This window comes from Choloepus didactylus, chromosome 22, assembly GCF_015220235.1.
Source record: "Choloepus didactylus isolate mChoDid1 chromosome 22, mChoDid1.pri, whole genome shotgun sequence".
NCBI classification, from domain to species: domain Eukaryota; kingdom Metazoa; phylum Chordata; class Mammalia; order Pilosa; family Megalonychidae; genus Choloepus; species Choloepus didactylus.
Window position 1 is genome coordinate 39,859,866 of NC_051328.1, and position 14,628 is coordinate 39,874,493.

The following is a 14,628-nucleotide window of genomic DNA, read 5'->3' on the forward strand; positions in this document are numbered from 1 at the left end:
GACAGGTCACAGCTAGGAAGCGACGGAGCCCGGGTTCAAAGTCTGCCTGACCGCAGATCCCTGCTCCTGGAGACTGTGTACTCTTTTGCCTTCCTTGTGCAATTGCTGTTCCTCTGTACCCAGTGGGCATTAATAAATGGGAAGTGGGTAGCATGGTCCGAATGTGCTCTGCCCACGTGTAGAGGGCCGGCATAATCATAACAGCTTGTGTTTATAAGGTCTCGCCTCTTTATGATTTCATTTGCATAAACCCGCTAGGTAGCTTTCCCATCCCCATATTTTAGGTCACAAAACTGAGGGTCAGAGAAGTAAATGTTGGCAGAGCAGGGGCTTGGACTGACCCCAGAGCTCCAGATCGAGGTGTCAGGGCATGGAGGCATGTCAGAGTCCCACCGGGCTGTGGGAACAGACTCCTGGATCCCTTAAGCCAGAATAGTATCTTCATAAACCCCTGTTGTGCTGGGAGCTGAAAACTCGGCTCTGAGGTGCTGGGGAGATCAGCTGCCCCAGAGGGAGAGAGCCAGAGCCAGCCACCTACGTGGTGCAGACCCAGAAGCTCCCCTTACAAGGGCCGGGCTGGTGGACAAGCCGGGATGGGCTTCGCTGATGCCTGCTTGTTGCCGTCTAAAAGCACTTGAGCTCTTTCAGCCAAAAGGCAATTGCTGCTCTGGCCAAGAAGCAGATGGTAGTCTGTGCAAACACCCAGCCCGCCTGGAGCCAGGCCCAAGGTGTGAGCTTCCTCCTCGACCTTTGGGAGAGCGGACTGAGCTTGCTTTCCCCGGCTGGGTCAGGGCATCTAGGGGCTGGAGTAACATGGGCGAGAAACCAGAGTCCTGCAGAAAAGATGGGGGGAGAGGGGATGTCCCCCGAATGTACCGAGAGGGGACTTCCCAGAGGTCTTTGTGATGCAGGCATCTGATTTTGTGCCTCTGCCTCTGATGTGGCTGTTTCCACGTGGAGAAAGAAGCAGGAGGTGTGGGGGACCATGAAGCCTGTGTGGCTGGCGTGGCAGGTGTGTACCAGGAACCACACACCTTACCTGCATTATCATCCCCACCACACACCTGGGCAGTAGGTCTCTTGATCCCCATTTCACAGATAAAGAAAGTGAGGCTCAGAGAGATGACGTGCCTGCCTGAGCTAGCACAGCTGTATGAGGCTGTCAAGCCCAGGTCATCTGGCTGTGGACCCTGCATGTAACCCCTTACCTCTTGTAAGACACTTCTCTGCCCAACTGCTAACTCTTTCTCTGAACCTGACCTTCATTCTCGGCATTGTTTTGTCTGAGAGGGGCTCCAGATAAAACAGCTGGATGATGCTCCCAAGGAGGAGAAACGAAGAGGGTGATTGTGATTTCTGAAGATTCCCTTAAGATTGGGAGTATGAATAGTAATAATATTCATCATACTAGCAGCTGACGTTGATCTGGCACCCCCTGCAGACCAGGCATGCTCAAGATGTTTCTTGGTGAGCTCATTTACTTCTCTAGGAGGTGGGCACTGGATTGCCCTCCTCCTTACAAAGGAGTAAATTGAGCAATTTACAAAGGAGCAATTAAGGAATATGCCCAAGATGTCACAGCTAGCGTGTGGCAGAGCTGCTGCCACCCCAGGTTCTGGGAGTAGGTGCTCGACCCAGGACTTCCCACGTGACAGTCACAGCAGCGCTCGCTCCCAGCCAAGGTTTCTCATGTGCTGCAGGTGGTTTTCACATTGCCAGGGGCTGGGTGCCTGGGCCTGGGGGAGGCGTGGGCCAGGGGAGAAGGGGTCAGGCTCCACCCTGCGGACAGGGACCCACCTCAGCGCATGGAGCGCCGCCCTCCAAGGCCCCATCAGTGCAACTCAGAGATCTCTGCCTCCCACCTGGAGAGGAGAGATGGCCTGGAGCTGTGCAGAGAGAGCCAGAAAGAGCATGAAGTCTCTTATACCCCTTCCTGCCATCTCTCCAAGACCCCAAATTGCCCAAATGGCTTATCTGGTCTCTGGAAGGCTCCATCTGAAAACTGGCTTTTAGCAGCAGGGCCCTCAGTGCTGACCTCCCTGACCTTGTAGGAACCGGAAAATCCCTTTTCCCTGTCGACGGTGATTTGCTGTGGATGTGAGGTGCCTCCATGTCTGCCTGCTCCCTGATAAAAGAAAAACTTTCGTGCAGTTTAGGATCTCATGGTTTTATTCATCCAATCCAGAAAGTAGAGGGCAGCTGCACCTAGAGGGTGGGAAGGAGAAGCTCATATAGGGTGAATGCACAAGCCAGCAAGGAAACGTTCTACTCGGCGGAGGTGAAATTTCCATTTTACTTAGGGGCCTCTAACAAAGTGGGGAGCAGGTGGTTGCTTGGGAATGGGGAAGTACCTGGAGAGAACTGATCTGTGGCTGTATTTAAATTTGGTTTCATGGACAAGCCATGCGCTTATAGGAAATAGAAATCAGCTCAGGTTTTTGGTTTTGCTTATCTTTTTTCCTTTGAAAAAAAATTTTATTGTGGTAAAATACACATAAACAAAGTTTTTAAACCATTTTTAAGCATGTAATTCAGTGGCATTTCGTACATTCACAGTGTCTATTGTGCAACCATCACCACTATCTACTTCCGGAATGTTTCATCAGCCAAATGAAAGATCTGGGCCCATTGGCCATCACCCCTATCCCTCCCTCCCCCACCTCCCGCAACCACTGTGCGTCTTCTCTCTCTATGGATTTGGCTATTATGGACATTTCATCTAAAGGGAATCGTACAACATGTGGTCTTTTATGTCTGGCTTCTTTCACCAGCATAAGGTGGTCAAGGTTCACGCATGTTGGAGAGGTCTCAGAACTTCATTCCTTTCAGTAGCAGAATAATATCCTGTTGTCTGGTGGTGCACAGTCGTTTCCTCCATTCATGTCTTGGTGGACACGTGGGTTGCTTCCACCTTTTGGCTTTTGTGGATAATGCTGCTGGGAATCTCGGTGCACAAGTGTGTTTGAGTCCCTGCTTTTGGTCCTCTAGGAGTGGAATTGTCCAGTTATGGTGACTCTATGTTTAACTTATTGGAGAACACATGTCCTCTTTTCTTGACTTCCTTCTCAAAGGAACATCAACCAGGTCACCTCATTCCAAACATGGCGAGGTCCTCTGTGGGTGCAGGGAAGTCCCGGCATCTGGGTGATTTGTGGAAGGTCTTGACTTCCTGCTCTCGATTGCATTAGCAACTGGCAGAGAATTCCATCTGAGTCCTTGCCCTGGAGACACCCGGCTTTGTACCCTTCACTGCGCAATCATGGTGCTGTTGGACAGACACACCCTTTCAAAAGGACAGGAGGCTGTGTGGACAGGCAGCTTCCTGTGGTCCAGTCAACGGAGATTTATCTCCTTGATTGTCCGAGTGCTGCGTCAGCTGAGACAGAAACCACAGATTCAGAAAAAAAGAAAAATGGCCGAATCAGGATTGTGCAACTTCTGGACCATCATTTTAAAAAACAATATAAATTATGAAATCTCACATGCCCAATCCAAATTTTTGGAACATGCCCCATCTGAGTGCAGAACGGCAGTATCCCAGAAGGCAAAGGAATTGGGCTCCCATTTTGCTCACAGTCAATGGGTCCTGGCATTGACCCCGCCCAACCGTTCTTTTGATAGGAAAAAAAGCAAGTGGATGTCTCTTGGACTGTGACTCTGGAGTGTAGCTGTCGTCTTCTGAGCATTCCTCCTACAGCAGCGGGGAAGTGTTTTGCTGGCAGGGAAAGGTGCTCGTGGGTGGGTGGAGAGTTGGTACGGATGGAATGAGTGAAAGGACCACGTTTGCGAAAAAACCTGAAGTGGGGAAGGACCTGGGATGCTTGGAGAACAGCAGCGTCTGGGGAGGGGCACAGGGGTCTGCCCCGCAGGTGTGTGGGGCCACACTGAGATTTGTACTAAGAGAAGTGGGGCGCCACCTGGGATGGGGTGGGGGGGGTGTTCACCCAGGAGAGTCATGTGGCCACATGTGCCCCTGGAAACAGATCACTCTGGAATGAGCAGTGTCCTCCCCTAAAGTGTGAGGAGCCCATCCCTGGTCCCCAAGGTGACTGAGCCTGTACACAGACCCAGGAGCAAATCCCTCCAAATCCAAGAGCTGTTCTTTTGGTTCTCCATTGGCCCTTCTGCGTATGGCAAGGTGGAAGTCTCAGGTGGTGCCAGTCGGTTCCTAGTGCACACCCCAAGTGCCCTTTACAGCAGAGAGAGAGGCCTTTACAACAAAGGCGGGGACTTTGGTGGCAGCAGCGCCTGGCTGGGAGCTAGTTAGTGTTCTGTCTTCATCATGTTTATTTTTACTCTCACCTTCTGCTGATGGCAGAAGCGATCAGGTTCTCTGAATGGTGGTAATTTAGTTTCCTTTTAAATATAAATTTCTTTGAACCAAAAAGAGTGAGTCAGTTTAAATAAAAATATGAAATACATTGTAGTAGAGGTAGGTGGTAGGCAGGTTGGGCAAAACTCGGGAAGGCGTTTGGGAAGGGTTGAGGTGTGGGAAACACGGGATCAAGGTGAGGCCGCGGGAGGTTTGAGAGGCTGTGACAGTCTAGAGCGGTGGGTCCCAGCACGGAACCAGCACCGTAGCAGCACCTGGGAACTAGTTAAAAACGCAGATTCCCAGGCCCTACCCCAGACCTGCGTAATCGGTCGCTCTGGGCATGGGGCCCAGCGATCTGTGTTTTAACAAGGCTTCTGGCACTTTCTAATGCAGACTTAAACATGAGACTCCCTGCTTTAGAAAGCGGATGCAGGCTTGCCCTGAGGCGCTGACCCAAAGGTGGGGTTGGAGGGCTGGCTGGGGGGCGGGTTTGCAGCTGTGCGTGGGGGCTCTGTTAACAGGGCCTGGTGCCCTCGACAGGTGACGTCGCGCGGAAGGGTGTGAGTGGCTTGGGAGCTAAAATGATGGTCCCGCTGCAGAACCAAGCTGTTTCGCTTCCAAGGAGGCCCTTTGAGAACAGGTCGTGTGCATATTTATAAGCACAGGGAGACCAGCTGTTTTTCCAGAAGACGGCTTGGCTTTTTGGCCACTCCGTGGTGGCGAGGGCTGTGATTCCCATGCTCTGGAGCCTGAGCACGGGTGCAGAAGATTCCAGCATCTTCCCTCAGGGCATATTCAGTGCCTGTGTGCACAGGAGCCTGCTGGGTGCCTCTATTTACAACCCCCAGGAGCCACCTCTGAAAGAATGAATGGTTTCCTCAACTGCATGTGCGTGTGTGTGCATCACCTCCCGCCCTCCCTCCGCCCGGCCCCAAACCAGCTCTCCCAACACAGCCAGTCTGTTCTCTCTGGGAGGGAAGCACCACGCAGCTGAAAACGCCGTTTATTCCCGGGAACCTTCACGGGCCAGGCTTCTCCGGGACGAGGAGGTATTTTCAGATGGGCTTGGCATCGCCGGACAGAGTGCTCTCTCAGACTTTGGATGAACCGGGCCCTGTCTGGGAGAGAGGGTGAGCTGGTCCAAGCGGGGGCCCCAGCCGGCTGGCAGGGCTTTATCTCAGCCCTCATATATTCAGGTTCTCTTTGAAGGGTTGGCTGGGACTAGGCCCCAGAGCTGGAACTCTTCAGGGAAAACCCTTTGCGGGGAGGGGGGGTTCTCTTGCAAAAAATGGTATTATTTTCCTTGCATCATGCACTCATCCATTTCTCAAACAGAAGCCCAGCATGATTTCATTTCAAACTTGTTTTTTTTTTGTTGTTTTTTGCTTTTGTTTAACTTTATATTGAAGTCTAACACACTAGACTTCACGTGAAACATCAGTGTGCTGGCCAATGAGTTTTCTCCACAGCACGCATGCGTGGGACAGCCTCCAGATAAGACGCAGGGCCCGACCAACCCAGAAGCCCCCTCGGCCCTCCTGGTTGCCGTCCCCCGTGGGTAACCGTTCCCAGACCTCTGGTGGCCACTTGGTTTTGCCTGTTTGGAACTTGGGGAAAACAGAGCCACCCTGGGCTTCTTTGGGTTCTGCCTCTCTTTGGTTCAACTGTGTGGCTGTGAAGTTCAACCGTGTGGCTGTGAAGCTCGACTGCGGTGGGCACTGAAGGCTTTTCAAAGCAGGAATCAGACCTGGTCACCCCACTGCTTCGTTCCCCAGGGCTCCACTTTGCCTCCAAAGTAAAATCGGGTCTCCTCGCCTTTGAGGCCCCTCGCGCCCAGCCCCGCTCTCCCTGTGACCTCATCTGTCTGATGCCTGGTTGTGCCAAGCCGTGACCACCTCTGAGCCACTGTCCTTGCTGTTCCCGCCATCTGGAGTCCCTCCTCCCTGAGCTCTCAGGGGGCCCCCACTGTCCACCTGCCGCCTGCCCCAGCCCCTGCCCTCCCATCCCACCTCCCTGGGCTGTTTCTTCACCCTCTTCTGGCATCAAAAGCCGTTTGCATTTGTCTGTGCCACGCCGTTTCTTCCCTGCCTCGCCCAGTTGCAGAGGGCAGACACCGTCTGTCTTGGTCTCCACGTATCCCAAGGACCCCGTGGTCCCTGATATTTTCCCTTGGGGATTTTCAAAATGAGGCAGAGTTGAAACTCTGCAGCCGAGGGCCCCCTTGGGTCCTTGAAGCTCGGGTCTGCGCCTCTGGTTCACATCCAGTGGTTGGGGCCCAGCCTTGCGAATCCCTCCCCAGCCAGGGAACCATTCCTTCCAGGCCGGGAGGACGTTCTGCTCCTGCAGGCCCCACCACCCCCTGTAGCCCAGACAGAAGCCACGTGGGACTCCCGACCTCACTCAAGAGGAGAAGGGGAAGAAACATGCACTGCACCCCTGCTGCATCCCCGGGACTCTGCCGTCTGGCTCCGTGGAAACACTCCCCGTCCTCCAGCCCCGGAGAACCCACATGGCACACCGCTTAGAGTGGTGGAGCCAGGATTTGAACCCAGGTCTGGCCCAGCATCTGTGCTTTTCCCTCCCCCACTGCCTCTGGCAGCTGGTGAAGATTTTCCTTTTGAGATGGAGATTTCTCACCATTTACCTGAAGCTTGGCTAAGAACTTAGTTTCTAGGGAAACATCTCAACATCCACAAGAAGAGAGAAAGGGGCTCCAGGAGTTTTAGTATATCACCTAGTCACTTTGAAGGAACTTTTCTTCTCTATTAGCCTGGTTTGCATTGAACACCCCTAGGTTTTAAGTAGATTAAGTAATTGTTTGCTGAATGATGATTCTTCTCTTTTGGTCCAGAAAGTTGTATATTCTTGGCATATGAATGGGCTTGTATATTGCATACATTGTATACTGTATATTGTCTTTGTTCTTGTAAACACCTAGAGGCATTCTCCCATCCATCTCGGAAGGATGCATTTTTTTGGGCTGAGAGGGCAGGAGTAAAGAAGTGCCCATGGGGGGCAGTGTTTCTGTTAGGTTTGGGCGTCCCCAGGGCTGGGTGCAGATCCCCAGGCAAAGAAAGGGGCAGCCTGCTCCCCCTTCATCCCAGCCCAGCCACGGGGGCTCTGCCATGGTGGGATCCACTGAAACCCGCTGGATGTGTTCCTCTGCCCAGCCTTGGCTTCATTCCTGGGGTTTCTGGGTGGTTTGTGGGAATGGCTCTGATCTCTCTTTGGCCTCTCGCTCGCGTTTCGAGCTCCCCTTGCTGCTTCTAGGAAGAGCAGAGCTTGGGGGGCCCCCAGCCTTGTGGGGTGAGCTGCTGTGGCGGGAGTGGGGCACTGGGGTGAGCCGGAGCAGGGGAGGCAGGCTCTCAGAAGGCCCCCTACGTTTGGGGGAGCTGCTCCACAGAAGAGCCGGGATCCAGAAATGGCTGGAGCATGGTCAACAAAGGGCCCTGTCCTCGGGCGTTCTGCCTGACCAGGCACAAGCTGCTGATCTTTCGGGGGCCTCAGTTACCTCATCTGTAAACTGGGCTCATAATCGCAGTGACCCCCGTGGTCGAAGAGGGGATGAACCATGGCAAGGGGAGCAAAGCATCAGTGCAGCGCTTGCTCACCACACGCCCTCATCAGTGATGGCCGCGATATTGGTGACAAACACTCCTGGAGCGGTTTTTATGTACCCGGCTATATAGTGGAACAAGATTAAGTTCCAGCTGGTGAGGGGCTGGAGCCAGCCCGCACTGTTACATTTTCAGAAATTGTGTGAGGCAGTTAAACACAGTTGTCGTTAAATATGAAATTATATAGAGACTTGGAATTAAATAAGTCATGTTGAAAACAAAGGTGATATATACTCAAGACTTACCATTTCCTAACTGTTTTCCCACGTTTTCCCGTGACCTCTGCCCTGGAGGTTATCTCTGTACGATGGAAACACCACTGCTGAGGACCCTTGCCCAGAAGCTCCTCGTGGTTGGTGATGCCCCCTTGGTGGTTTGAAGTTGGCCATGGGGGTGCGTTTACACCGTGGAAATTGGCAAACACTACAAATCAGGGATTTTTAAAATTTTTATTGTTTTGAGAGCTGGTTGTCAAACATTTGCCAGTGCACCAATGTTTCCAGCCCTCAGGAAGCTGGAGGTGCCGTGGGCGAGGCAAAGTAGCGCAGGAACATCCCAGGGGGACGAGTTCACGGGCAGAAGGCCCCAGCTGAGATCGAGCCCTGGAACGGAGGCCGCTTCCCAGAGGAAATCAGTCTGAACTGGCCGATTGTCATCCGCGTGAGTTACCCACTTCACGTGTGTGAGCGGCTCTTGGCACGGGGTCAGCATTTGCCTTCTGGCTCTGACCGTGACATCTGGGAACGGATGTCCTAAAGAAGCTGGGAAAAAATGGCCCAGGCTTGAGGCTCATGCTGAGCTAGAAAGTGTGTTTCAAGTTTGGTGGCTGGTTTTCGTTTAGCCTTAGACATTTCACAGGGTATTTTCTTTTCATTAGATTTTGTCTCAAGGCGGAGGTGAGGCTTTGAAATAATGTGGTGGAGAGAGAATAGTCTCCCTTCCGTGTTATTAATCCCAGCACTGAACATCGTCATCAATAAAATAGTATTGGTTGAGCACCTTGTGCATTATCCTTCCCATCCCTAGCCTCGTAGGGTAGAGGGCCCTCTCATTTCCTTCTGCCTCCAGATGTGGAAACCAGGACCCAGAGAATCTGAACACTGTGCCAAGGCAACACCGCGCAGAGTTAGGGTCTGAACCCTCAGAACCGGGCTGTAGTCAGTAAAAAAAGGTCAAAATCATGTATAGTCCTTTTGCGGCCCTTCTGATCTCACGGGGAGGAGGGGGAGAGCCGCACATTCATTGTCTGAGTATTTACTGAGCACCAGCCTGTGAGCTGCCAGCAGTGCTGCGGGGAACAAACTCGGTGGTTTGCAGGAACGATTGAGCTCAGGGAGGCTCCCAGGAAGCGGTGACCCTTGAGCTGATTCTTAACGGATGAGCAGGAATTAATCTGCCTGGCGGGGACAGGGAGGGGGGTAGGTCCTTGTCAAGGGATGAGCTGTGGGAACAGCATGTGCAAAAGCAGAGGGCTTGGCACGAACTCGGGGCTGATCGCCGACAGGCTTAGTCCTAAGATTCATCTTTCTGGCAGACTTTTCCTAAACACAAGGCTAATGCGGCCCAGGCAAGGTGACGCAACAAACTGAAACTGGGCTCTCCCTGTCTCTCCCTCACTGGCCTCTGAGAGTTGAGTTTGGTGGCAGATTCGCCCAGGAGATAACCCCTGGGAATCTCCCTCGCCAGATTGGGAATGCGGTGGTTGGCTGATCCCCTAAATGTCCGCAAAATCCCAGCCAAGTCATAGGGTGGAGGTCTCAGAGCTGACGTCACAGCAGGGGCACATTCCAAGTCCCCTGGACATTCAGAAAGCTTGATTTCCAGTCATGGTCCCGTGTCACTCCAGCCATGCAACCTCACAAATGCCAGTTGACTGGACTCAGTTTTATTTTCTGTACAATGGGTCTGAAGACTGCTACTTCACTGGCAGAGTCAAAATGTGGTTGACAGCTCTGGGGGATGCTGCAGAAATTTAACTCCTGCTGCTTTCATTTGCTGGGCTTGGGTCTTGCCATTGACCTCGGGACTTGAAAGCTCTTTCAGTTCCCATCCCCACTTCCTTCGCATCCTGATGTCTCATCCGTTCTCAGGAGATTTTGGAGCTGTTATCATTTTTGTGGTCTTATGGGCTTGATTTTGCAACTCTGGCAAAGGGGAACAAGATCTTCCAGAGATAATTTCTGCCATATTGTTCCTTGGTCCATGGGATCTTTCAAGCTATTGATAAGAGAGGCCAGAGATAACAAAGTCGAGGAGCGGTTCTCCAGAAATGATGCCTGGGTCCAGCCATGCCTGGGAGACGCAGGGAGAAGAAGTGCAGAGCCGAGGATGGTGGGCTTTGCTCTGCAGATATGACCCACCGAAGTGCAAGCTCTTCTGGGATGTTTGGAAAGCAGTCCAGACCCCAACAGCTGGGAAACGCGGCAGCAAGCAACCCTGGTCAGGAGCCAGGGGTAAGCTCGTCATGTCTGAGTCAAAGGCGCGTCAGCAGATGGAGGTTGGATGAGTGCCAAGTGTTGATGACGGGGCATGTTTTCATGCAATGACACTGTGACGTCAAGATTTCATCACCCCCTGTGGCTGACACGCTGGTGCATTCTCACTGACAATGTCATCTTTTGATCAGAGTAGTCTGATGACAGCTCCACTCAGTCTAACCATCAAGAAGCAGAGGAGGTTGTCAGAAGATGGTGGTGCGAGGTGTGATTATGCTGTGCGTGGGAGGCCCTTTTCCCTTATGGATGCTGACAGTCTGGGGTTTTTCAAGTCCTTAGGGCAGTATTAGGAATCGCACGTGGGCATTGAGGTTAGTCAGAGCTGCTTTGCAGCCCCAGGTTTTCTGCTTGCCAGCTGTATAACCTTGGACAGGTTCCCTAAGCTCTATGGGCTCAGTCTTCTCATCTGTAAAATGGAAGCAATGAAACCAAAGGTCAAGTGCTTGCCATACGACTGGCCTGCCGTGGCCCTTCCTCAGTGCAAGCCCCTTTCCCGTGAGCTTCCCTAGCCCGAGCCCCTTCTTATCCCTGGTAACCCCCAGGCTCCTTGGACAGTATGTGGGTCATTTGGAAAGAGGTGGTTTTTATGGTCGATGGAAAAGGGGAGAAGTGCTTTGGCCCCAAGTTCTGATTGAGCTGTTGCGGCAGCAGAGGCTGAACGGTCAGCATGGGCTGACGGTGCTGGACATTGTCCCTGGGAAGTGGGCCTTGGCCAAATGGACTGTTCCTTTGGCCAACAGCCCCACCCGTCGCTGCCTTGGCTCCAGCTGCGTCCTTGCTCACCAGGATCCTCGCCTCACCTCCGAATTTGCCTCTTGGTCTTGCCCTGGCCCCACTTCCATGCAGCGGCCAGCAGGACATCTGGAAACACAATCCTGCTCGCCCGTTTATTATCTGATCCCCTTGTTTCCTCTGTGCCGAGCCCGGAGCTGAGCTCCGGAAGCACAGACATGAATGAGGGCCTGGACCTGTTAGCGACACTTTTCTGCTTAAAAGCTTCGGTCTTAGGGCCTGGGCCTTGCCCCTCCCCAGCATCATCCTGCAGGTCCCTGGAGCTCCAGCCGGGCCAATCCCCAGTAGTGGGCTGGGCGTGCCAACAGGGTGACCGTTGCCAAGCCTGGGTTCCTGTGTGAGGGGAGGAGGCGTTGGCACAAACCACAGCCCTCCCTCCTTCGATTGTGGGGGTCGGACCAGACCCCACCCGGGTTCTCTCTGGAACCTCCGTGAGCAGGGCTGGTTGATGAGCTCTGGGCAGGAGGTCCCTGCACCATGCAGGATGAGGGCAGCTCGTCCCGCCTTTTGAAACAAGGGGACACATGTCCAGGAGAACAGTGCTGGGAGGAAGTGTCTGAGCCAGCCTTTACCTCTCTGTCCTTTCACACTTTGGGATTTTTTTGCATTTTATTAATTAACGTTAGGGGAAAAATGTAAAAATAGGCAAGTACAAAGGTTATTATGTACCCACGATCTAAAGTGGGCAGATGTTGGCATTTTGCCGTATTTACTTGAGATTTTACAATAGAAATAATATATTGAAGATAAATATTAAGCTGCAAGGACCTCATATTTTCCCCAGTTCCATCCCCACCCCCACCACCATGAATCTGGTCTGTTTTTAAACTTCATACTTTTACTGTATATACACATGTCTGAATACTGTATATACATATGTATTCATAGTAGTTTTGTTCTATAAAATCCCAGAAAACACTGAATACAGATACAGCCTTGTTTGTCCTCCGCTGGGATTTTTCACTGCTCTGTGCCAGTGCATGTCTGCGAATGATTTTAGAAGTGCCGTAAATATTTTCAGCAAATAGGCAAATTTGCAGATATGGAATCTGTGAAACATGAAGATCAACTGGATATGCATACATGCTTATATACTACATATTTGAGTACATCTATGTATATGTGTATATATACACGCATATCATATACATACTAATATACATATATATCCATAAACTGTACAGAATATGGTATATGTTTTTAAATTTATTCTACAGTTTGCTTTTTTAACTCACATTGGATTTTGATGTGTTTTTGCTGACACACACACAGATCTGGCTCATTTTACCTGCTGCATAATATTCCACCACACGACTGTCCCACAATTGATTTACCCACCCCCTAGTGATAACCATTTGGATTGTGCCTGTCATGAGTTAAACCAAGCCCAGGCTTTAACATGGCTGGGTCCCAGTAGCATCATGTCCGTAATTCGTGTTTCATGCCCGGGGGACTCCCTGCCCCCCAGGCTGCTTGAGCATGGAGAAAGGCCAATCGAGTGTCATCGTGGCACATGGTGGACCTCGGGGACATCCCTCCCCGTTCTCACATCGTGTCCAGTCCTAGCCTGGCGTCATGTCTTCTGGTGCCTCCTCTCTGAGCCTGCCCTCTTGCAGCTGGGAAATGTTCATATTTGGTGGTCTGAGAGGCTGGCGAGGAACCCGGGCCTCTGAGAAACTCTGCATTATTGGTCCGATTCCCAGCGGGATGGGGGAGTGGGCAGAGGTCCTTCCCGGCGGGTCCCAGGCTCTGCCCCAGGGGGATGCCCTCGAAGGAGGGTGGCCGCACCCAGCCTCCCGCGAGGCAAGCCAGCCCCGCTGCTCTCCAGACAGCGGCTATTTCTGTCTGAAGTTCAGCCTCGATCAGGACCCTGGACAGTTTCCAGGGGGTCGGGGATGGGAACCGCAGCTTTCCCAGAGCCTTTGGCCGAGCCCTCTGCCTCCCAGTGCCAGTGTGGCTGCTCCCTGCCCTCTGCGGAGACGCCCAGCTCGGCCTGTCCCCCTCTGCCTTGCTTCGTGTCCTACTGTTGAGGACGCCCATCTCTGGCTGCCATTTTGCAATCCCAGTCCTTTCCTCCAGCACCCGGGACCCCCACGTTGCCTTTATTCAGCCTCGTCCCACTGTGGGACCCGTCATCTATCTCCCCAACCAAACTGTGAGCCCCTTGCAGCCAGGGGCAGTCCTTCATCCCTACCGGGGTCCTACGCAAAATAGGCACCTGATAGGTGACACTGGACAACTGGCCGGTTCTCTCTCGGGAGTAGAGAGTGCTGCTTCGTCTGGAAGCGATGGACGTTCGTGGACACATTCAAGCCCTACCTTGTCTTCTTCTCCGACCAGGAGGGTGTGTGTGTGTATATATATAGACTATTTTTTTTTAGAGAGTTTTAGGTTTAACAAAAAATTGCATGAAAGGGACAGAGAGTTCCCCAACACCTCACCCCCGCCCAGTTCCCCTACTGTGTGCCTCTGGCATCAGTGTGGTACGTGTGCTACAACCAATGGACTGTTATTCACACATTATTACTAACTGAAGTCCATGCTTGCCATTGGGGCTCACTCTTCGTGGTGTACATTCCTGTGGGTTTTGACAAATGCATGATGAGATGACGTGTCCTCCATGATGGTGTCACACAGAACAGTTCTCCAGTCCCCAAAACGCCCCCTGCTCCTGCCACCCCCAGTCCCTGGTCTTTTTGCTGTAAGAGCATGTCACCCTCTAATAACATTGGCCTCCAGGTTGCTGGGAGCCGAGGTGGCATGCTGGAAAGTCCAGTCCTTCAGGACCGCCAGGCCTGGGTTCCGGTCTCGGCATCACGGCTTATGAGCAGGGTGGCCTTGGGCTCATGCCATGTCTATGCCTCAGCTTCCCCGACTGTAAAATGGGTGTGACAGACCATCCTCACGGAGAATGACCTCAGGGTGGCTGACCCAGGCAGGCCTGTGGGGAAGGGCTTCCCAAAGGAACGAAAAGCGCAGTAGAAATTCACCAAATAAAGTTCTGACCTTAAGGAAATTTTAAAGTTTATAAGATGAAGACAGCATTTTCCTAAAATGCCTTCTGTGAAAGCTGAGTGATTAAGAGGTATTATTTGGAAAAAGGGCCCGGGCCCAAAAGTCAAGGGAATTATTGGGGAATAACGGCTGGGGGGCTAAGGAGTTGTCTTTAATAAGCCAGCGACTCCCGACTCTCTGGGAGGGGCGGCTCCTATGCAGCACCCCACTGATGTGACCCTGGAACCACGCCCTCTGCCCCACGGCCCCAGCACATCTCGGGGTTAGGGTTCCGGCAACATGCTTTGGGAAGTGTGGCTCCACGCCTGGGTGATTTGGCCCAACTCTGGCAAATTAATACGTGACTGGGAGTGGCCCACTGGTTGGTTATGCATCGCCCACGCGGACCACTAAC

General features: G+C 52.5%; 1 protein-coding gene across 1 annotated transcript in view; it reads left to right on the plus strand.

Annotated features, from left to right (window-relative positions):
• Positions 1-14,628, plus strand: part of CRISPLD2 (cysteine rich secretory protein LCCL domain containing 2) — a 76,011-nt gene that overhangs the window by 374 nt on the left and 61,009 nt on the right. The window lies entirely within an intron of this gene.